Raw genomic sequence first — 21,710 nt, 5'->3', positions numbered from 1 at the left:
GAGTACTTAAACTGAAAATACTCAAACCGAGGCATACTTAAACCGAGGTATGACTGTATTTTGCTGTAGGGGAAGAGTCATAGCTCAGTGTTAGAGTCGCTGCTATGCATGCAGAAGGTCCAAATTTCATTTCCCTGCATTTCCAGGTAAGGCTGGGAAAACATCCCTGCAGGAATCCCCGGAGAGCCATTGCCAATCATTGCAGATAATACTGAGATATCCTGATATATTGCAGATATACTGAGCTAGATCGACAAGAGGACCAATAACACAACCTCCCACATTCCTATAATACTGCACAACACTGGAGTCCTTTGGATTCACATGCCCTGAAGATGTTCAGAAATTTGTTCTGGGCCTTTCTAACAATCATTGCTTATTACCAGCACATAAATCGTGTTTCTCTTACCACACTTATTGTCATGGGATATTATGAATGGTATTTATACTAAGAAAGTTTCCATAGGTTTTTTTATTTTATTTTATAAAACAACAACAACACATGGATTTAAGCAGTTCACACCGGCCTTAGGGAGATCTGTGGCATTGGCCGACTTTTGGCTCTCAAATTTCAGCCGTGCCTTATGCAATGCAATGCTATAGTTCGGCACCCTTCGCCTCCTGCACTCCATGCTACAGCATTGTTTTAGCAAAGCGCCCAGTGCAGCTGCATCAGTTGTGCCACCCTGAAACCACCTCTGTATATGGAGAGTCCAGACCTGCCTAAAGTGTGTGTGTGTGTGTGTGTGTGTGTGTGTGTGTACAGTGGTACCTCAGTTTACAAACACAATTGGTTCCGGAAGTCTGTACTTAACCTGAAGCGTACTTAACCTGAAGCGAACTTTCCCATTGAAAGTAATGGAAAGTGAATTAATCTGTTCCAGACGGTCCATGGAGTACTTAAACTGAAAGTACTCAAACTGAAGTGTACTTAAACCGAGGTATGACTGTGTGTGTATGTGTGTATATTGCAGAGAAGGGAGTTAGGTAGGTGCTGTGGTTGTGCTATGCCTCTACCACTGCACTTTCTGCTAAAGGCTACTGTTGAACAAAGGGACAGGTGCAGCCGTCTGTGGTTTTCCTAGAGACACGGAAGCCTGAATCATTCTGCATCCAACTCGGGACAGGAGACTTTGGTGGACATTTTCCAGCCGTGGTCAATTACCAGAGAAAGCTCTGTGGAATATATTTTTTTTAAAAAAAATGCTTGTGAAGAAATAGGTCTTGCTTGGGTGAGTCAGAGCAGATTGGGAACTCTTCCAAACACTTGAGATGGGCGGGAACATGGCTCCCAAGTTTACTGGGTTGGCTCCCAAGCGAATTCACCACCGCTGAGTGGAGGGAAGATAAAATTAATGATGGTGAGAAATCAAAAGATGCTGGAAAATGATTCCAGCCGAATGAAGGCATGGAGCACTCTTCAAAGAGCTGTGCAGCTGAATGCAGAGTCCTGAGGTTCCTTCGAAGGGGTTATTAGGCCTCGTTTATGAACTATGGTTACCAAGGTGCATAATCTGAGCAACTTGCTCTTGGACACAGAAAGGAGTGTCAGACATAGGATTAGACTGCAGGGAGAGTGTCTTGGCTCCACCGGCACCTATGGCAAAACACCCACTGGCTGGAATGGAACCACAGTTTCAGCCCTGCAGGTTTCCTGACTTCTGATAATTTAGCATGAAAAAAAAGTAGGCAGAATTACTCTGTTCCAGGGAAAATTACATGCCCATATACATTTGCAGTAAGCAGGCTGGCCCACAAAAATTGATGTTTAAAGCAGGATTGAGCATTTGTTTCAAAGTTTTCACAATTCCATGGTGGTTGGGTTGTTGTTGTTGTTGTTTACCAGCTAACCAACAGCATAAACAGGACCTAGTAGAAATGTCATGGTAGCTCTTGTTAGACTTTTGTGAAATGTACTGCACCATTTTCAATGGGTTGCGTCGCCAAAATTCTTAACAAACGGGTCAGAACGTGAGTTTGTTTGGCTTGTGATACTTGACCGCACTGTGGCCCAAGAAGTATTTCTTCCAAAAAATCTTCCATTCCTCAGAATGTAAAAGGAACATAGGGGAACATAGGTGGATCCTCTACCCTGAGTCAGACCATTCGCCATTTAGTATTGTCCACACAATTCTCCATGGTTTCAAACAAGGGACATTCCCATCACCACCTGGAGATGTTGAGGGATAGACCTTCTGCATTCTAATCAGGTGCTCCACACTGAGCTATGGATTGTCCCGTAAAAGGAGATTCTGTGCCTGGTGCTCAAAATTAGTTACATCGGAGGTGTATGTATACACTTTGTTGTTGTTTAGTCGTTTAGTCGTGTCCGACTCTTCGTGACCCCATGGACCAGAGCACGCCAGGCACTCCTGTCTTGCACTGCCTCCCGCAGTTTGGTCAAACTCATGTTCGTAGCTTCGAGAACACTGTCCTCTGTCGTCCCCTTCTCCTAGTGCCCTCAATCTTTCCCAACATCAGGGTCTTTTCCAAGGATTCTTCTCTTCTCATGAGGTGGCCAAAGTATTGGAGCCTCAGCTTCACGATCTGTCCTTCCAGTGAGCACTCAGGGCTGATTTCCTTAAGAATGGATAGATTTGATCTTCTTGCAGTCCATGGGACTCTCAAAAGTCTCCTCCAGCACCATAATTCAAAAGCATCAATTCTTCAGCGATCAGCCTTCTTTATGGTCCAGCTCTCACTTCCATACATCACTACTGGGAAAACCATAGCTTTAACTATACGGACCTTTGTCGGCAAGGTGATGTCTCTGCTTTTTAAGATGCTGTCTAGGTTTGTCATTGCTTTTCTCCCAAGAAGCAGGTGTCTTTTAATTTTGTGACTGCTGTCACCATCTGCAGTGATCAAGGAGCCCAAGAAAAGTAAAATCTCTGTATGTATACACAAGTATGTATACACAACGCTCCTTATATCAGACTTTTGCTGAAACTCTCACTGATTTGTGGTGAACCCACATGAACTATAATGTGAATGGTTTTGTAAGTGAATGCACCAAAGGTCTTTAATGTTAACAGTAGGAAAGAAGATTGAGCGGGAGGCACAACATGACTTTTCAAATATATGAAAGGTTGTCAGATGAAAGAAGGCAAAGACTGATTTTCTGCTGCTTCAGAGGACTAGGTCCAGTGAGTTAAGTTACAGGAGGGTAGATTTCATAGGAGAAACACCATGATGAGTAGAGAAGTTGAACAAATATCAGAGGCTGGACAGCCATCTCTTGAGGTGCAGTAGGTCTAGATATCCTGGACCTGTTTCAAACAGGGGGCTGAACTAGACACCCTACAAGCTCTATGATTCTCTTCGGCCCTTCCTCTTTCTTGTGGTCATGGATGGAGGTAATTGCAAGTTTAAGTCTGCTGCAACTGGATTTCTTACAGACAGTGTCAATCCTGAATGTAGTGGATATGTGACCATTATGCTCATTTGCCTTCAGTAGCAGTAGAGCTCTGCTGGATGAAATATTAATTGCCTCTGGTCTATTTTTTGGGAATCCTGCAAGGTGTTTACTGGTAAATTTTTACTCTGCTAACTGTATATTGGGATCTACCTTGGATCATGTTTAGCATATTGTTGCATTTCGATTTCCGTGTGTGTGTGTGTGTGTGTGTGTGTGTGTGTGTGTGTGTGTGTATCCTGTAATGGGTTTAAGTTTTTACTCTGCTAACTATACAATGGAATCTAACTACCGGTATACAATGGAATCTACTCTGGAATTCTACTCAATATTGATCCAGAGTAGATTCCATTGTATAGTTAGCAGAGTAAAAACTTAAACCCATTACAGGAGATACACACACACACAGAAATAAAAATGCAACAATATGCTAAACATGCTAAGAAAAAAATGGTCTTCAGAATGGCTTTATGGCCAGCCGAGGTAGCGGTAAGCACAAAGCGGAGTGGAAAGCATAAGGCAATAAATGAAAAGGGGAAAGATCCTCTTGTTGAGCAGGGGTGGGGGTTGCAAATGGGGGGGGGCATGACTCGGACCAATCAGTCAAACAAAGTCTTATGTCATAAGTATTTCCAAATAAAGTCATAACTTCACTGGGATAAGTGGCTTCATATGTTGTTTGTTCATGTGCGTCACAAGTGGCAGCAAATCTATCTGCAAACACTATCTGTTTTTAGGCGCCAGGCATTTCTACTCACCCAGGCCTTTGGATCTTGATTTTATGCGGATGTCTGTGTGTATATATAGGTTGCTTTGTCCTGGTTTTAAATGCTCATTCCTTGAGTTTAATCTCTCTCTTTTTTTCCCAAGTGACACAACAATAATAATGATCCTTGAGAAGCTAAACTGGCTCTCTCCTTGTTGTCCTTCTGACGGCAGGTGAACGACAAGCTTTTGGGGACTGGCTGTTTTATGTTTGTTGGTTTGCTTTAAGGAAAGTGCCTTTAAATAATGCTGTGCTGCTTTTATTGTATTTTAACAGATCTGTTTTTATACTGTTTTAATTTTATTATAGCTCAATTGCTTTTTAACGATTATCTGCAAAGTGATTTTAGCCTTCTGTATTTCATCTGTGTTGTTTTAATCTGTGTAAGCCACTTTGAGACCTGGAAAGGGGGACTAACAGAATCATAGAACCGTAGTGTTGGAAAGGACCCCAGGGGTCATCTAGTCCAACCCCCTGCAATGCAGGAATCTCAGCTAAAGCATCCATGACAGATGGCCATCCAACCTCTGCTTAAAAGCTTCCAGGGAAGGGGCGTCAATAATGTTCGTCTCCATTCCAGGTATACATGTTTGGGAGGTGGGCAGTGAATTTCCAAGAGGCTGACTGCTATGTCTAGATTCTGTCCAGTTTGTATGACACCTTACCCATAAAGGTCCCCTGCCTCTTTGTAGGTGGCATAGCAAAAAATGCTTCTCTTGTCCTTGCAGATGGACTCTTTGACTTGAAATACTTTTGCGTGTTGTGTGTGCCTGAAGGTGAAGAGCCATAGCTCAGTGGCAGAGCATCTGTCTTGCATGGAAGGTCCCGGTTCAATCCCTGGCTTCTCCAGGTAGGGTTCTACCTAAAAACCCGAGGAGTGGCTTCCAGTCAGTGCAGGCGATACTGAGTTAGATAGACCAACAGTCTGACTTGGTGCATGGAAGCTTTATAAGCAACTCCTTAGTGCAACGGGTCAGTGGCTGTTAACCAGAAGGTTGGTGGTTCAGGCCCACCCAGGGACAGCTGTGGGCAGGATTCCTGCATTGCAGGGGGTTGTACTAAATGACACTTGGGATCCCTTCCAGCTCTACAGTTCTATGATTCTAAGGATCCAGACCTTGCAGTTGGAAGTTTAGCTCCCAGCACCAGTGTACAATTTGCCCCGAGAACCCTGTCTCATTTAGGCATTTACACCATTTCTGTGATAAACTTTTTTGCATGTGCCAACTGACTGCAAGAGACAAAGAAAAGGAAAATAAGGGAGTTAGCTTATTACTTTAATCTGGCATGCCCTGAGCCAGTTTGGAGGCCCTGTGTTCCCCTATTAAAGGAGACACCTTCAATTAAACGCTCTTGAGCTTGTAGCAATACAAGAGGGGTTTTCTAAACATCAAAGGGCCGGCTGCTAATTAGGACAACTATAATAACCTATACATGGGCAGTATATGTTTATTAATTAAAATTCTTAGTTTTCCCTCATTTCTGGAGTTGGCACATGGTTAGCTTCCACATGAACTGGAAATAATAAGAGCCACACCCCGGGGACGTCTTAGAAAGGCCTGCTCGAGTTCTTTCCCCAAGACTTTGCATTTCACATCTTTCAATGATGTTCCTTCCTTCCTTCCTTCCTTCCTTCCTTCCTTCCTTCCTTCCTTCCTTCCTTCCTTCCTTCCTTCCTTCCTTCCTTCTATCTTGCTGCTTTCTGAGGCATCTGCACATCTGAAGCAAAGGGGATCATGGGGGAAACTGTGTCTTTGGCAAGGACAGATTAGTAGGCATTGGGATTCTGTGTTGATAATATTCTGGAGGGAGGGAGAATTCTTGAAAGAAAGGAATCCCTTAGAACAGGCCAAGGAACCTCAAGCTCAGGGGCAGAAGGGGGGGGCCCTCCAAGGCTTCTCTATGTGGCCTTTGGTACTGTTCTCAACCCACCCACCCCCTCATCCCCTCCCCAGTCTTCCTTGACCGCTCCATGAGCACTTTCCCCTGGGTGGATGTTATCCATGAACTCTGACAATGCCTTTTGCTTCTCATGATGGAGGACAGGGATGTGTGTGGAAAGTAGCCTACTGTACAACGGTAACATTTACTTTCATTGCTCCGCCCACTTTGGCATGTGGCCACTGAAAGGTTACTCAGAAGGGAATGCAGCGCTTAGGCTAAAAAAAAAAAATCTTCCCCAACTTTGCCTTAGAAATATAGGGTGCTGTCTTAATCCAGGGTCAGACTCTGTCCCTCTGTTCCCATCATTCGGGAAAATACCTAATGAACAGCTCCGCACTCTCAACATGACGGTATCATTCGCACACAGCCCTCCATCCTTAGCATCACATCACAGGGCACGACCCCCAAGAGGCTACAGCTATGTGTGAAGGTGGGGAAGTGTGGCAAATGGGTCAAGAATCATTTTTATTTATTTCTGAACGCATGTTTACAGGAGAGTTTTGGCAAACTTGCTTGCTTTTTTTTTTTACTTCTCTTGCAGGTCCAATTAAATGGGTTGCACCAACAACCTCTAAAATAGTTTTACAACCCTCCATGCAACTCTTAAATACTTTCTGGAAAACTTGATGTAACTCATTATCTTACCACTCCCGAAGCGCTCCGATTGTGTGAAGAAAGCAATCGCACATTGACTGTAAGGGGAGAGTGAAAGGACTCAGGATATTGTGCAGCAGCAGGAAAATACATGTGGAGTCGATCATTTGGATTCCAGCTCCTGCTACTGTTTGGCTGCTTCTGTTTTTAATTTCTCTTCCCTGCCCCTTCCGTCCCCCTCTCAGATGTAAGAACGGCTGTACCTCTTTCATAGCTACCTCTTTGAAGAGAATTGAGAAGTTAACATTTCTCTTTGCCAAATACTGTAACAAATTTTCCAAAGAAAGAAAGGAACGTGGACGGCAACACTCCCAACCCTGCTTACAACTGTGGGGTTCAAGGCAGGTGGTCTACAGTGATCAAGATCCAACGCTTTGGGCTAGGGAGCCTATTACAGTCGTACCTTGGTTTTCGAACAGCTTAGTTCTCTAACGTTTTGGCTCCCAAACGCTGCAAACCCGGAAGTGACTGTTCCGGTTTGCGAACTATTTTTGGAAGCCAAGCACCTGATGGGGCTTCCACGGCTTCCGATTGGCTGCAGGAGCTTCCTGCAGCCAATCAGAAGCCGTGCTTTGGTTTCCAAACGTTTTGGAAGTCGAACAGAATCTGAGACAGATTCCATTTGACTTCCAAGGTACGACTGCACTGTAAAATCACATAGCACAGGTTTTTCCTGGGCTTCAGCATTTGAGGGAACAAGCAGGGGGTTGCTTTTTCGCTACCCCATAAAAACAATCCCTGAATATGAAACTTTTAAGATTTCAGGGAAATTATGAACCTAGAAACTTTCTCCACAAAATGTTTACTTTTCTATGTGCAAAGAAAGGTTGTTTTTCATAGGAAGAAGGTTTCAGATATTTATGAGACTTCCCAAACTTGCAGTCTGAAGTGGTATAATCTGGAGCAAGGCCCACCGTGTGTTTCTGCTGTATTTAAAGATCAGCTTTGAGTCCAAACTTCTAAGTTTCATGTGAATTGCTTAGAAGGCATGAGAACTCTGTAGAGAGCACATGACATCGCAACTAGGGATGGAGGAGAATTGCAATTCATTGTGCATTTAAACAATTTTCTCATTCACACTCAATAAGACAGTACATGAACTGAAGCACAGCCAGTCTATGAAATTTACACTTCTCCGAATTTTGTAGTGCAGTTGCCCAGCCAAATAACAGGTACAGAAATGCCTAGGCGGGAGTAAAGCATGAGTAGAAAGGCATGTATCAGTGAAAATAGCATTAAAAACACATTATTTTGGGGGAAATTGCATTGCAAAAATGTGAGAAATTTTGCACTATAATTGCTGGTGAGTTTTCATGAAGACTCGGGGGGGGGGGGAACGGACCCAACTGCAAACGGATGTGAAATTTTGAAGAACTGAACTTAAGAATGGAAAAATGAGAGAAACTGAAATTGACTGGTTTGCCCTTCCCTAATCATAACTCTACTTTTTGCCCATGTGAACATCATTTGTTTTCTTGACCACAGGCAAGAAACTTAAAAATAAAATAAAAATCTACAAAGCATTTTTACTGCTGGGAAAACTGACAATTACAAAGTCAAGGCTTCAACGCCATGTTTATGGTGCTGCTGTTGACGCTGTGCCCTTTCATCTCTGCTACTCTTGCAATAAAATCAACAAGTGTGGCCTCTCCAAAAGTGCGGTGGGTCCACGGTGCCAAGGCAAGGCATATCATTTGCTGAAGTGGCTGGATTTGGGGCGAACTCCTCTCTTGCCTTCCCTGGCAACTCTTCAGAGACAGCCTCTGGGGTTGTTTTGTATTTGGGCTGTTGCCGGTTTGGCGCCCCTTGATCGCCTGTCTCCTTGGACACAGCTTGCCTTTGTCTTTTTTTTCTCCATGGCACGCAATTCCCCCGGTACAATTAGGACTGTTTCAATCGCTTTGTTTTCTATCTTTGGGCAGCTTAGCACATGGTGTAGTTATGTTAATTACATGTATTTAAAGTGCACGCATAAGGCTTTTGGCTTTCCCCCACCCCTTTTTCTTTTCTGCCCTCTGGGACAAGCCTTTAAAAAGAAATTTGACGTTTATCTGATGTTCAACTGGGGATGAGAAAACCCTCCAGGGTTGAGATTTGGTGAGGTTGGGGATTGTGGGGTTTGGGTTCGCTCGAAGCCTCACATCTGTCTGCTGCCTGCATCACCCTGTGTGTCTATTCACAGATCAGCGTAGGAGTTGTGCAAGCATCCATGACTGATCACTTCAGCCAGGCTCCCGGGACTTCCTGGCAGGATATTTTATTCGTAGCTTTATTGTTCTAGCCATAGGCCATTACTTATTCATCCTACAGCCACTTTATGCTAACTAATAAGGGTGCATGGCACATGATTGAAACAGGTATACTAATCTGCCCATCTAATCATTTCCTTTGCATCCCAAGAGGCTCTCCTTTATGAAAGAACTCATAAAACCAGAAATGCAAACTTGTATATTGAAATCAAAAGACGCCTGCTTCTTGGGAGAAAAACAATGACAAACCTAGACAGCATCGTAAAAAGCAGAGACATCACCTTGCCTACAAAGGTCCGTATAGTTAAAGCTATGGGTTTTCCCAGTAGTGATGTATGGAAGTGAGAGCTGGACCATAAAGAAGGCTGATCGCCGAAGAATTGATGCTTTTGAATTATGGTGCTGGAGGAGACTCTTGAGAGTCCCATGGACTGCAAGAAGATCAAACCTATCCATTCTTAAGGAAATCAGCCCTGAATGCTCACTGGAAGGACAGATTGTGAAGCTGAGGCTCCAATACTTTGGCCACCTCATGAGAAGAGAAGAATACTTGGAAAAGACCCTGATGTTGGGAAAGATTGAGGGCACTAGGAGAAGGGGACGACAGAGGACAAGATGGTTGGACAGTGTTCTCGGAGCTACGAACATGAGTTTGACCAAACTGTGGGAGGCAGTGGAAGACAGGAGTGCCTGGTGTGCTCTGGTCCATGGGGTCATGAAGAGTCGGACACGACTAAACAACAACAACAACAATATTGGATGGGGAAGGGGCCACAGTTTGGTGTCTGTGGGCATCACATTGGGGACTCCCATGTACAGACAATACCACGGGTAGATTGGACTGGGGGGGGGGGTTGTCTACAGCTAGATGGAACCAAGGGGGTGTCCATGGGTCTCATGTAGCTAGATGGGGCCAATTAGGCAGCTCCCCCTGTGTGTATTTTTTGGAGGATGGGGTGGATGTGAGAAGACAAGAGCAGCTGAAAGATGAATTTAGGACCAACAAGGTAATACATGAAGCACTCTTCCAAGTTTCTGATAACTTAGCCCATCTGAGATGCAAGCCTGCAGTCCAGCAGATACCAGGCCCCTTATGAATCTCGGGGGTTTTGTTGTTTGTCAGTAATAATATGCCAGCAGATTCTACTTCAAAGCACGAGGGCGATACAGATAATCTCGTGAAAGGTCCGCAGAATTTCAAGGCTGTTCCGGTGCCGGGGGATTATAGAGACAGCCAAAGTTGTTGATGGAGGAGGTATTGCTTGCTTGATCGTCTCTCCTTTGATTCCTTTCTAATCAAATGCTGGCTCTTTCTTTTTAATTTCAAAAGGGGATTCTGTTCCACCCCCACCCCCACCCACCCCCGGTGGTGGTGCAGAAGGATGGGTCGTGTCATACTACTGCCGCTGCATGCTGGCAGAAAAGATGAAACATCGGCAAATCTGCCTCCCCCTTCTCCTCCCAATGTCAGCTACAATGCTGTTATTCAGCCCAATGTGTCAAAGGCGGTGTAATGTAACCATTTCCAGACTGCCTAGGAAAGGTGGGATCTGCAAGCCATCTTTGGATATTTCTTTCTTTCTTTCTTGAAAGCAGAAGAGCGAAAGGTGGGAGGCGAGGAGAGAAAAGGCCAAGGGCGACGGGGAGCATGTTATGAAGCATAATGAACATGAGTTCCATGTACACAATTATCCTTGGAGCTGAAAGCCTATAATTTCCAAGGTGTGTCTCCCAGCAGGAAAAGCGAAGGGAAGGGGTGCCTCCCCTCCAACCCCACAGATGCCTCGTCCAGCCCCAGCCAAGCATTGAGCACTGCTTGGCTAGGGGTCATTTCTCAAATGACAGCTCTGCCCATTCATTGCAGAGAGCAGTGAAAAGTGGACCAGTTGAGTGAGGTGGGTGTCTGCTCTTGGTGCTTCCAGGGAAAGGAAATGTGCCAAAGGAAAACCCAGGCGTCTCACCTGTGGGCTTCAAATGCAGGTATGGTTGTTGCATCTCCCAGCAAGGGAAGGGAGTTCCCTGTTGGCACATGCCCAGAGGAGCGCAGGAAGTCACTTGCACATTCGCTTTTCGGTGCTCTCTTTGTGATCTTCTAAGTACTTCCTGATCCTCCTGTCCCAAATAAGAATGCCATTGATGGACTCTGTTCTTATTTCCTGTGCTCCCAATCCAGATTTGCCTTCCCCCCATTCCTTGTCATGAGAAACTGTGCCATTCTGTGGCACTGAAGCCCATTCCCTGTCAGCTTGGTGGGTCTCAGCCTTTGCCTGGGATTTTGCCAGCCATTGTCCATAGGTTCCAAACTTTTCTGCACATCCCTGTGAAGAGGAATAGATAGTTAAACCCCTCTGAGTATTGTAGCTCTGTGAACTTTCAGCACCCTTAACAAGCTCCCACAATTCTTTGGGGGAAGCCATGACTGTTTAAAGTGGCGTCATAAGGCTTTAAATGTATGGTGTGAACTTACGATCTTGGTACGATCTTCTACATGTCAGTACAATGTTAGCCATATAGAAAATTCAGCATGTATAAAATGGCTGCGAGCAGGATTGTTTCACATAGGTACCGAGCAATGAACATGCTCTATGCATGCACAAGTATCAGATAACTGTCATGCCCTCGGAGAGCATCGTTGCAACATGTCTAATACCTGTGACACAACATGCCTCAATCTGCTCTTAACTAGTTAAGGATTACAGTCAGAGGGTGTTTTTTCCACACTTTTCCTTTGTGGGCAATGCAGCAGGAGATCTGCACATCTAGTAATTATGAAAGAGAGCATTTATTCTCATTGAAAACAGGAGCTGCATAACAATCCAGAAATAGCTGGGCCTGATGTTTGAAAGGAGGAGCTGAACTGCTAGTAAAGAAGCATGTGAAAACAAAGAAGGAAAAAGTGGCTTCAGTTATTGGGGGGCAAATCCTAATCCTAGCAGTGATGTGCTTTTTTTAAAAAAAATGCCCACAAATTTTGCAATTTTGGGATGACAATAGATTTTATTGCAAAACCCTGAAGCACATATTTCCATTTTACTTTCCATTTTACAGTACTTATCTGAGAGTTTCCCTCTGATTTCAGCATACTACAGTTCTGTCAAAGTGGGACTAGGCATGGTCCCAACGAAAGAGGAACTGTTCCCAATGCTTGGCTGCTCAGATTAACAGCAGTTGGTCTCTTGGGGCTACAAAGATGCCCATGTTAACATGCAAAATAAAAAAATTCCTTCAGTAGCACCTTAAAGACCAACTAAGTTTTTATTTTGGTATGAGCTTTCGTGTGCATGCACACTTCTTCAGATACACTTGAAACAGAAGAGTCAGACCCTTATGTATATACAGAGGGTGGTGGTGGGGAATGGGTGATGGGCTGATGGGAGTGGTAAACCTGTAGATGGCTGTTAACGACTGCTGATGACTGCAATTGGTCCTGCGGGGAAAAAGCAAGGGCTGAGGCGCTAAAGAAAGCTTGATCATGCATAATGAGATAAGAACCCTATGTCTTTGTTCATCCCAGGTGGCTCCATGGTTTTAAGTTTGGTAATGAGTTCCAGTTCAGCAACTTCTCTTTCCAGTCTGTTCCTGAAATTTCTCTGTAATAAAACAGCTGCTTTGAGATCTTGTATAGAATGTCCTGGGAGATTGAAGTGTTCTCCTACTGGTTTCTCTGTCTTGTGGTTCCTGATGTCAGATTTATGTCCATTTATCCTTTGGCGTAGGGTTTGGCCTGTTTGTCCAATATAGAGAGCTGAAGGGCACTGTTGGCATTTGATGGCATACACAATGTTAGAAGATGAGCAATTAAATAGTCCTGAGATGGTATGTTGGATGTTGCTGGGGCCAGTAATGATGTTGTCCAGGTGTATGTGGCAGCAAAGTTGGCATCTGGGTTTATTGCAGGCTCTGGTACCAGTGTCCATGTTAAGTCTGGTGGTTGTATTATTGTGGGTGAGGAGTTGTTTAAGATTGGGTGGCTGTCTGTAGGCAATGAAATGTTTAAGATTGGGTGGCTGTCTGTAGGCAATGTTAACATGGTGAGTTGAAGGAACTTTCAAAGTTGAGCTTACAAGAAGATTGCATTTGCTGAACACCAAATACGTTGAGCCTTTGTACCAAACCACCACTACCACCAGAAACAGAAAGAGGCTATTTTCCTGTGGCTGCTGCAGGCAAGGCAAGAGCAACAAGGGGAGCTGGGGAGAGGACCTCCCAGAGCACTGCTCTTCCAGCTCCTCTAGAAATGGACACTTCTAAAAGTTGCAATAACCTGGGTCAGCTAATTGCCAGCCATCTGCCCATTGAAGCCTATGAGATTCAAGGCGTACCCTGTATAAGGAAGCAAACAGGATAGACAGCTCTTGGGAATCAAGGGCCACATTCCCTTGGGAGAAAGTGCTTGGTTGAGGGCGTATGCTGGTGGCAGCAAGTGGGACCAATGTAATAAGTGGGTGGGACACTCCTTCGCTCTTCTCTCTCTCTGTCTCCTCACTTCATTTTCTCCCCTCCCCTCTCTGACACATATTTATTCACACACACTTGCAAGCATGTTCCCCTTCATCCATCCATCCCCTTCTCCTTTTTGTTCATTGTTTTACATTCATTCTCTCTCTCTTCAAGTTTTTTTTTTTTGATGGGGAGACACACTAAAGGGGGAGTAGGGTACTCATGGTTTAGAGGGCAAGATCTTTTAGGATGTTTTAAATCATCACCCAATTATACTGTGTATGCTAACTTTTTGTTGAAAAGAAGTGTATAAATATTGTGAGTGAGTGAGTGAATGAGTGAGTGAATTACAGTTACATCCGGTCTATTTCTGGATAGGAAACTATCTGGGAATCCTATGTATGTTATTTCAAATTTTGTCATGAAAGTAACCGAGGATAGAAATGTGATTAATAATAATCTTCAAGTAACATCTCATCATGATGGGAAAGAGAGCCCTTCAGCTGCGATTGGCAGTTTCCATTTACTTAGCCTAACACCATGTTTCCAAATATATCCCGCCCTTCCTTGTGAAATGTCATTTGCCGGGTTTCTGCATTTAAATCAAGGGGTTTGGGGCCAGGTCAAAACAGATTCCACTACTCTCCACTTTGCCGAATATTTTAGGAAACAGGATTGAAGGGTTTAAAAAGATAGTGCTTTTCGTGTGTGTGTGTGTGTGTGTGTGTGTGTGTGTGTGTGTGTGTGTGTGTAAAGCAATCAAAATGGTAAGACTGGATTAACATTTGATTACTACCTGTTTTACCAGTGTGTTTCCTGTGGGAAAGAAGACCCCTGCAGAGAGTAGGACTGTTCCTTCTGCTCACCAGCTGCAAGGAACACACTGGCAAAGCAGACCCAGCAGCAACTGCCTGTATGTCCTCCTCCTCCCTCCCTCCCTTGTTTCACAACCCCACCTTTTGACACTCCTGGGGTGTCCTGACCTATGGTAGCCCAGGGCTGTTTCAACCCAGGGCTCATCCACGTTTCCTTTTGCCCCATGCCCACACTTTAAAGTTCTGTGTCCCAAGTGGTTTTGTGTGTGTGTGTGTGTGTGTGTGTGTGTGTGTGTTTCACCTCCCCACAGAAACCTGTTCTTTACTGCTGAATTGGAACAAATAGCCTTTTTCCCGATTCAGCAGTAAAGAGCAGGTTTTCACAGGAAACGTGCCAGGGCAAAAAACAACAACCCAGTTTTTATAGTTGTGTTTTTAATGTTTTGATATGCAGTTGTTTAAACGGTTCACACACACACACACACGTGTATATTCTGTTTTACGCAGGTTGTAAATTTCTCTGGGATGCCTCATAGGAAGCGATTCTTAAGTGAAAATAAAGTAAATAGAAGTAGTTGGGACCAATGCTTAGGATTTCAGTGCCAAGAAATTATAGAAATGAGTGTGCATTGTTTTGATGGTCAATGACAAATCATTTATAAGTCACCTTTGCATTGAAAGCAGCCTGAGAACATTATGCAATCGTAATGAGCGGCATTATAGGGAGACAGGCCATTGATCCAACAGTCTCTAGTCTGACTAGAAGCAATTCCACAGCAGGTTCATAAACAGCACTTGTCCAGTCCAGGTACCTGGGAAACCAGAAACTGGAGATACCAAAGATTTATCATAGGAAGTCATGCATTGAAATAATATTCTCGATCTTTAAATAATGGGACTTTCTGTAAAGGTTCCATAAAGGGTACTTTTGCCCTTCCAGATGTTGTTAGGCTCCAACTCCTAGCAACCTCTGCTAACATGGACAGGAATGGTGGGAGTTGGAGCCCAGGTGGGTCACAGAATCCCCATCCCTGGTCTAGACTCAAGTCTTGTTGCCCCTCAGCTTCAGGGAACAAAGGATTTGAATGCACAGCCAACTGGGATACAACCTGAAACAAAGCTATTAAACCACAGGTGGCGCTGTGGTTAAACCACTGAGCCTAGGGCTTGCTGATCAGAAGGTCGGCGGTTCGAATCCCTGTGACGGGGTGAGCTCCCGTTGCTTGGTCCCAGCTCCTGCCAACCTAGCAGCATGTCAAAATGCAAGTAGATAAATAGGAACCGCTACAGCGGGAAGGTAAACGGCGTTTCCGTGGGCTGCTCTGGTTCGCCAGAAGCGGCTTTGTCATGCTGGCCACATGACCTGGAATCTGTACGCCGGCTCCCTCGGCCAATAATGCGAGATGAGCGCGCAACCCCAGAGTCGGTCACGACTGGACCTAATGGTCAGGGGTCCCTTTACCTTTACCTTACCACATTACTAGGCTATTTTTGGCCCGTTTTTGGTTCAGATGACCCAGGAGGGTGGTCTTCCAGGATACTCTATTTATTTCAGGGAGAAAGCTGAACTGCTCAAACTTGTTACTTTGCAGCTCAAACCAAAACAATTGAAATTCTATACCGAAGGACTGAAAATTCAAATCTAATGGAAATTTATGGAAACATGACCACATTTATTGAGGCAGGTCTTCTTGAAAACAAGTCACACTCTCTTCAATGAGGCTTGCTCATCAGCAGGCGTGCACAAGATTTCAGGGCTATGCACCAGATCGGGACTAAATCCTGCATCCCAAACAGAAGTGGGCTGGGTTAGGTCAGATCATGTCCAACTGGAGTGATATGGGGGTGTCAAAAGGGGTGTGCATGGCAGCAAAGTAGGGGGAAGGAGGAGCCATTCAGGCAGCTCGCATGCGTCTCCTTCTACTCCCCCCCCCGACATTTAATCTGGCTTTTAAACTTGAGTCAATGTATGCCACAACAGCAGCACGAATATTACAGTATTAGCCAAGAATTGGAAGAAGGAAGTATTACCAACGATAGATGAATGGCAGAAGAAGATGATAGAATTTATGGAGCTGGCCGAGCTAACTAGGAGACTCCGAGACCAGAGGGAGGAAGCGGTGGTAGAAGATTGGAAAAAAATCAAAGTGTATTTAAGAAATAAACATATTATTGGATAGAATTAAGAGATGTTTAGGAGGTACAGGGAGGTTGTAGAAATAAAAAATGTTTAGATAAGTATTGATATTGAGAAGTAGATATAAATAAATAGTGTGTGAGATGTTGTGTTAGGATATAAGATAAGATTAAAATAAGAATATATAAGGTATAAGAATAAGATTTAGAAATTACTAAAGAGGATTTACAATGTAATGCAGTTAGAAGGGATTTGAGGAAGTCACCGATATTAGAATAGATATAAGTTGAAGTTTTGGAATTTATATTTTTTATTTTTTGTATTTTGTATCTTTTGTATTCGGTATTTTTTGTATTTTGTATTTTTGTATTTTGTATTGTATTACAAAATAATAAATATATTTGAAAAATAAAAATAAAAAATAAACCCGAGTCAAACCCTTGCACAGCCCCCAAATAAGTTTGGGACTTGGATGCAGGTTGTGTTGGCCCAGGAACATCCTGGGCTGGATTGGGGCCACTCCAAAGTGCTGAATTTAGACATCAATCAGTTTGGGGGCAGAGCATGCACAACCCTAGCATTTATTAACAGATCGTAACAGTGGTACGAAGTGGAAGAAGGCTGATCGCCGAAGAATTGATGCTTTTGAATTATGGTGCTGGAGGAGACTCTTGAGAGTCCCATGGACTGCAAGAAGATCAAACCTATCCATTCTGAAGGAAATCAGCCCTGAGTGCTCACTGGAAGGACAGATCGTGAAGCTGAGGCTCCAATACTTTGGCCACCTCATGAGAAGAGAAGAATCCTTGGGAAAGACCCTGATGTTGGGAAAGATGGAGGGCACAAGGAGAAGGGGACGACAGAGGACGAGATGGTTGGACAGTGTTCTCGAAGCTACGAACATGAGTTTGACCAAACTGCGGGAGGCAGTGCAAGACAGGAGTGCCTGGCGTGCTATGGTCCATGGGGTCACAAAGAGTCGGACACGACTAGACGACTAAACAACAACAACAACAGTGGTAGAGAATTCAGAGCATTTTGTTAAGGAGGATGCACAATCCCACCACAGACCCGCAGGATGTGTGGGCTGCTTCCTGCGCTCAGAGAGTTGTGCAGACGGAACAAACTTTCCTCCATTTGAAGGAGTGAAACAGCCCTGCCATACCATGGCCCCACAAACCTATGGAGCACCATGCATAGAATGGGAACGCCTAATTATTTCTCCCCCCAAAAAAACAACCACATTCAGCTCTTTCCAGACTGTAAATTAGATCAGTTCCCTAAAAGGCTCGTGATCGGACCAAATTCTATTTTTGAGGGATTTGCATTTTTCCCCTTGAGGATTCGGAGGGCAGAAAACAATGCTTTGATGGTCCAGCCTGACTTTCTCCGCTCTAATTCCCAAATTTAGAGGCAGCCTGGATGTCTCTGGCTCTGCCATACTTGGCTCAGACAGCATCAGACGACACCTGGTTCTAAACAGGAAACATGCAGGCCACAGGCTCAGTACGGGCCGTGCCCCCCGCCATAAATTAAATGCCAGGGGATGGCTAAACATGCAGTTAATAAAAAGGGACGGGTGGAGAGATGTTTCTGACATCTGGCTCCCATCATGGCTAGACTTGGACTCCGGTGCCTTTCCAGTGGAAATGGATTCCAGAGTTGGAGGCTGCCCATTGAAACGACCGGAGCATTGAAAGCTGCTCCCCACCCCAGGCTTTCTTAGAGATAAGAGGGTCTTCCACATGTCACTCACACTGAAAGTGCTTTGGGGAGGAGGTGGACTGAGTCAAGAGCAACTGTAATGCCTACATCCCACTCAAGAGTGTGTGCCAGTCTGCTAGGGATCACTTCAAATCCAGACTCACCACCTAAAGAGTATTTGTTCCTTGAAGTCCCTCCCCCTTCCATTTCCTTTTTAATGCTGCCTTTGATTTGGGGGGGGTAGCTATTTTCAAGGGCTCAAAGAAGACTTGGAGGCAAAATACAGGAAGGTGGCTGTTGGGGGATGCACAACAGAAATTTATAAAATTATCTGTGGTATAGAAAGATTGGAGAGAAATAAGTTTTTCTTCCTTACAATACTAGGAATCGGGACCATCCAACAAGACTGATTGGAAATGTGTCCTGAATTTATTGAACTCACAGGGATGGTACAGTGGTGCATTTCTTGTTAACTATCATGCAATGTTGGCTTCTGCTTTACTTTGCAGTAAGGAATATTTTGATTAAGGAATGACAACCATCATACAGTGGTAATGAGGCTTCTTAATTGGATGCTCAGGTACACTTTATGGTTGATCAAGCCATGTGGAAGGAGCAGAAATGCCGATTGTCTCACACATGGAAGTCGCAGATTGTTAAGTTTCCTGTCTCTCTCCTGAACCACAAAGAATCTTGCAGCAATTTAAAGACAAAGACATTTATGGTGGCCTAAACTTTCATGACCTACATTCCACTTCATCAGATCCATGAAATGTTCCCATCAATTGGCAGCATAGCTGCCAAGTTTTCCCTTTTCCCGCGAGGAAGCCTATTCATCATAAGGGAATTTCCCTTTAAAAAAGGGAGAACTTGGCAGCTATGATTGGCAGGCATATATAACTATGGGTGGAGAGAGAGAGAGAGAGAAATTGTAAACAGTGAGGCCAAATGACAATGATATGCAAAAAGTTGTCTGTGACAGTTTCCATTAACACTTAGATGTATGCAAAATAGGCACTGTGGCAACCCATTCACAATGGCAATAACTGGCAGTAACACAATCATCTTACTGCTAAATTCAACATGTAGCGGGACAGGAAGCCATTGTCTTTATTAATGCCCAAATGGATAGATTCAAATTTTCTCTTCCATATGCACTGGATCCTCTGGGAATAGTTCACTACCTCTTTAAGAACTGGAGAACAAATGTTATTCGTCAGAGAACTGGCTGAAACTGGTCGGCAAATTTTAGTGCCTGCAGTCTTGTATCTATCAGTATTCTGCCTTTATAATAAAATGCTTTGTTTAGAATCAGAAGTCGAACAATCTTTAGGAAAAACAAAGCAAAACAAAAAAGCTCAGATCCCAGCTTGATAGTTTTAAAGAACATTTGGATGCTCTATAGACAGGCTGCAAATGTCATCGTCTTGTGCACTGAGGTCCAAGGAGTCTGACCTGTTCCTAGGATGCCACCAGGGGCTCATACGAACACACATATCATCTTCATCCAAAATCCAGATTTCTTACAATCAGTAAAACACAAATATAATTTCCGTTACCAGTTTAACAATAAAGAGACAAACACATAGACGAGAACTTACGAGACCCCCTATGACCTGTGATTAATTTATGCTTTCTTATCATTAAAGCTGCACCTAAGTCTCTGGCTGACAAGCAGATGCCATTGAAGCTGTTTATGGTCTTGATTCATTTAAAAAAAACAAAAAGAAACAGAGAGAGAGCTGCAAAGCATCAGTTCCCTCGATAGCACCACCAGCTAAATGTCATTCTCTTTCAAGCAAACCTGATAGAAAGCCACGATAAGCCTTCATGTAGGATGTTTTATTGAGCAATGTGTACTATTAGTAGGATTATTGCAAATTATTATTGACATTCTGCCTGTGTTAGAGGTGTGTGTGTGCATGTGTCTGTTTGTTTGTGACCAGAAGGTTTAAAGAGTTCAGAAACAGTGAGGATCATGAAAATGCGAAAGATCTGGAAATAGATTTGAGGTAGAGTGGAGGAACATCTTCTCTTCCAAAGAGTTTGTGCTGTTATTGAATAACAGGGAGCAGTAACAGCTGGTGGTGGGGGGTCTGTGGTGCTTAACAAGGAAGTTGGTGCAATGCAAATGCACCAGTGGGGCCAATGCTGGGTACATCTGCTGGGGTGTTTGCACCACACCAACCTCCTGGGCACGATGCCCCTCTCTCGCCTGGTTGCTGTTGTTTAGTCATTTAGTCGTGTCCAACTCTTCGTGACCCCATGGACCAGACCACTGCCTCCCGCGGTTTGGTCAGACTCATGTTGGTAGCTTTGAGAACACTGTCCAACCATCTCGTCCTCTGTCGTCCCCTTCTCCTAGTGCCCTCCATCTTTCCCAACATCAGGGTCTTTTCCAAGGATTCTTCTCTTCTCATGAGGTGGCCAAAGTATTGGAGCCTCAGCTTCACGATCTGTCCTTCCAGTGAGCACTCAGGGCTGATTTCCTTCAGAATGGATAGGTTTGATCTTCTTGCAGTCCATGGGACTCTCAAGACTCTCGCCTGGTAAACAGCAGCAAATCAGCTGTCAGGGGTTCAGGTAAGTGCCGCCACCCAACCCTGCCATCTGCTGCCAAGGGATAACAAGTAGAAAATACTTCACAGTGATCTGAAGCCGCAATCTGGCACACAGGTGCATTTTATCCCACAGAAATCAATAGGCTGAAGTGCACTTAACTCTGTGCCATAACTGGGACCAAATTGTTTAATTATACATAATCTGTTGCAAATGGTTTTGATGGTGCATATTATATTAAACTAGCAGTCCTTTGTGCCTAAAATAGCTGTTTAATGGACAGCATGAATGAAGAGGTGAGAGGGGGCACATTTGTATGCCAAGATTTTATGTGTGGGAGAGCGGGATAACCCTCCTCATGCCCTACTGAGTCTTCCTTGCAAACGCCCCCTGCCCAGTTCTTTCTTCCAAAGCAGGCATCCTTCAGTTTGAGGTGTCTGAGAATAACTATTGGTGGACAGGGAAAGCTTGCGTTTTCCATACCATCAGCAATGCCATTTTGGGCATTCCTTTTGAGAGGCATGTCAGAAATGGGAACTGGGGGCACCATGCTCTAAGGCACAGACCCCAGCAACTGTGGGAGAGTGCAGTCAAATGCAACTAGCAAGCATAGGACTAGTCAGTGCATGAAGGGGTGAAGCACCACAGAGCTGTTTTGCTAGATAGGTCACACCCCCTTTCCTCCAAAGAGGAAGGGAAGGGAAGCCTTTCTACTTCCTCTCTCTCTTCCTCTCTCTCTCTCTGCTGCCATCATGGCAGTGTACAAATGTGAATGGTTTCATTGCAATAAATAAGCCAAGACTGTGCCCTTTAAATAAATCTGTCATTTGGGTCAAAGATGCTCTGGATTCCAAATGACTTGTGTCCGACAGCTAGTGGTTTGTGGATTTATTTATTTTTAATTGGGAGAACGCAGTACGCTCTCACTGCCGTTGCGGACAACACTTGCATGTGCAGTGATGTCACCAAGGGTGCAAATTTCAAAAGGTGACTGTGTTTTGGTTTGCCTCTTGTCTCAGAAAGTGCA

The sequence above is a fragment of the Zootoca vivipara genome, chromosome 12, assembly GCF_963506605.1.
Source record: "Zootoca vivipara chromosome 12, rZooViv1.1, whole genome shotgun sequence".
NCBI classification, from domain to species: Eukaryota; Metazoa; Chordata; class Lepidosauria; order Squamata; family Lacertidae; genus Zootoca; species Zootoca vivipara.
This window is presented reverse-complemented; position numbering follows the sequence as displayed.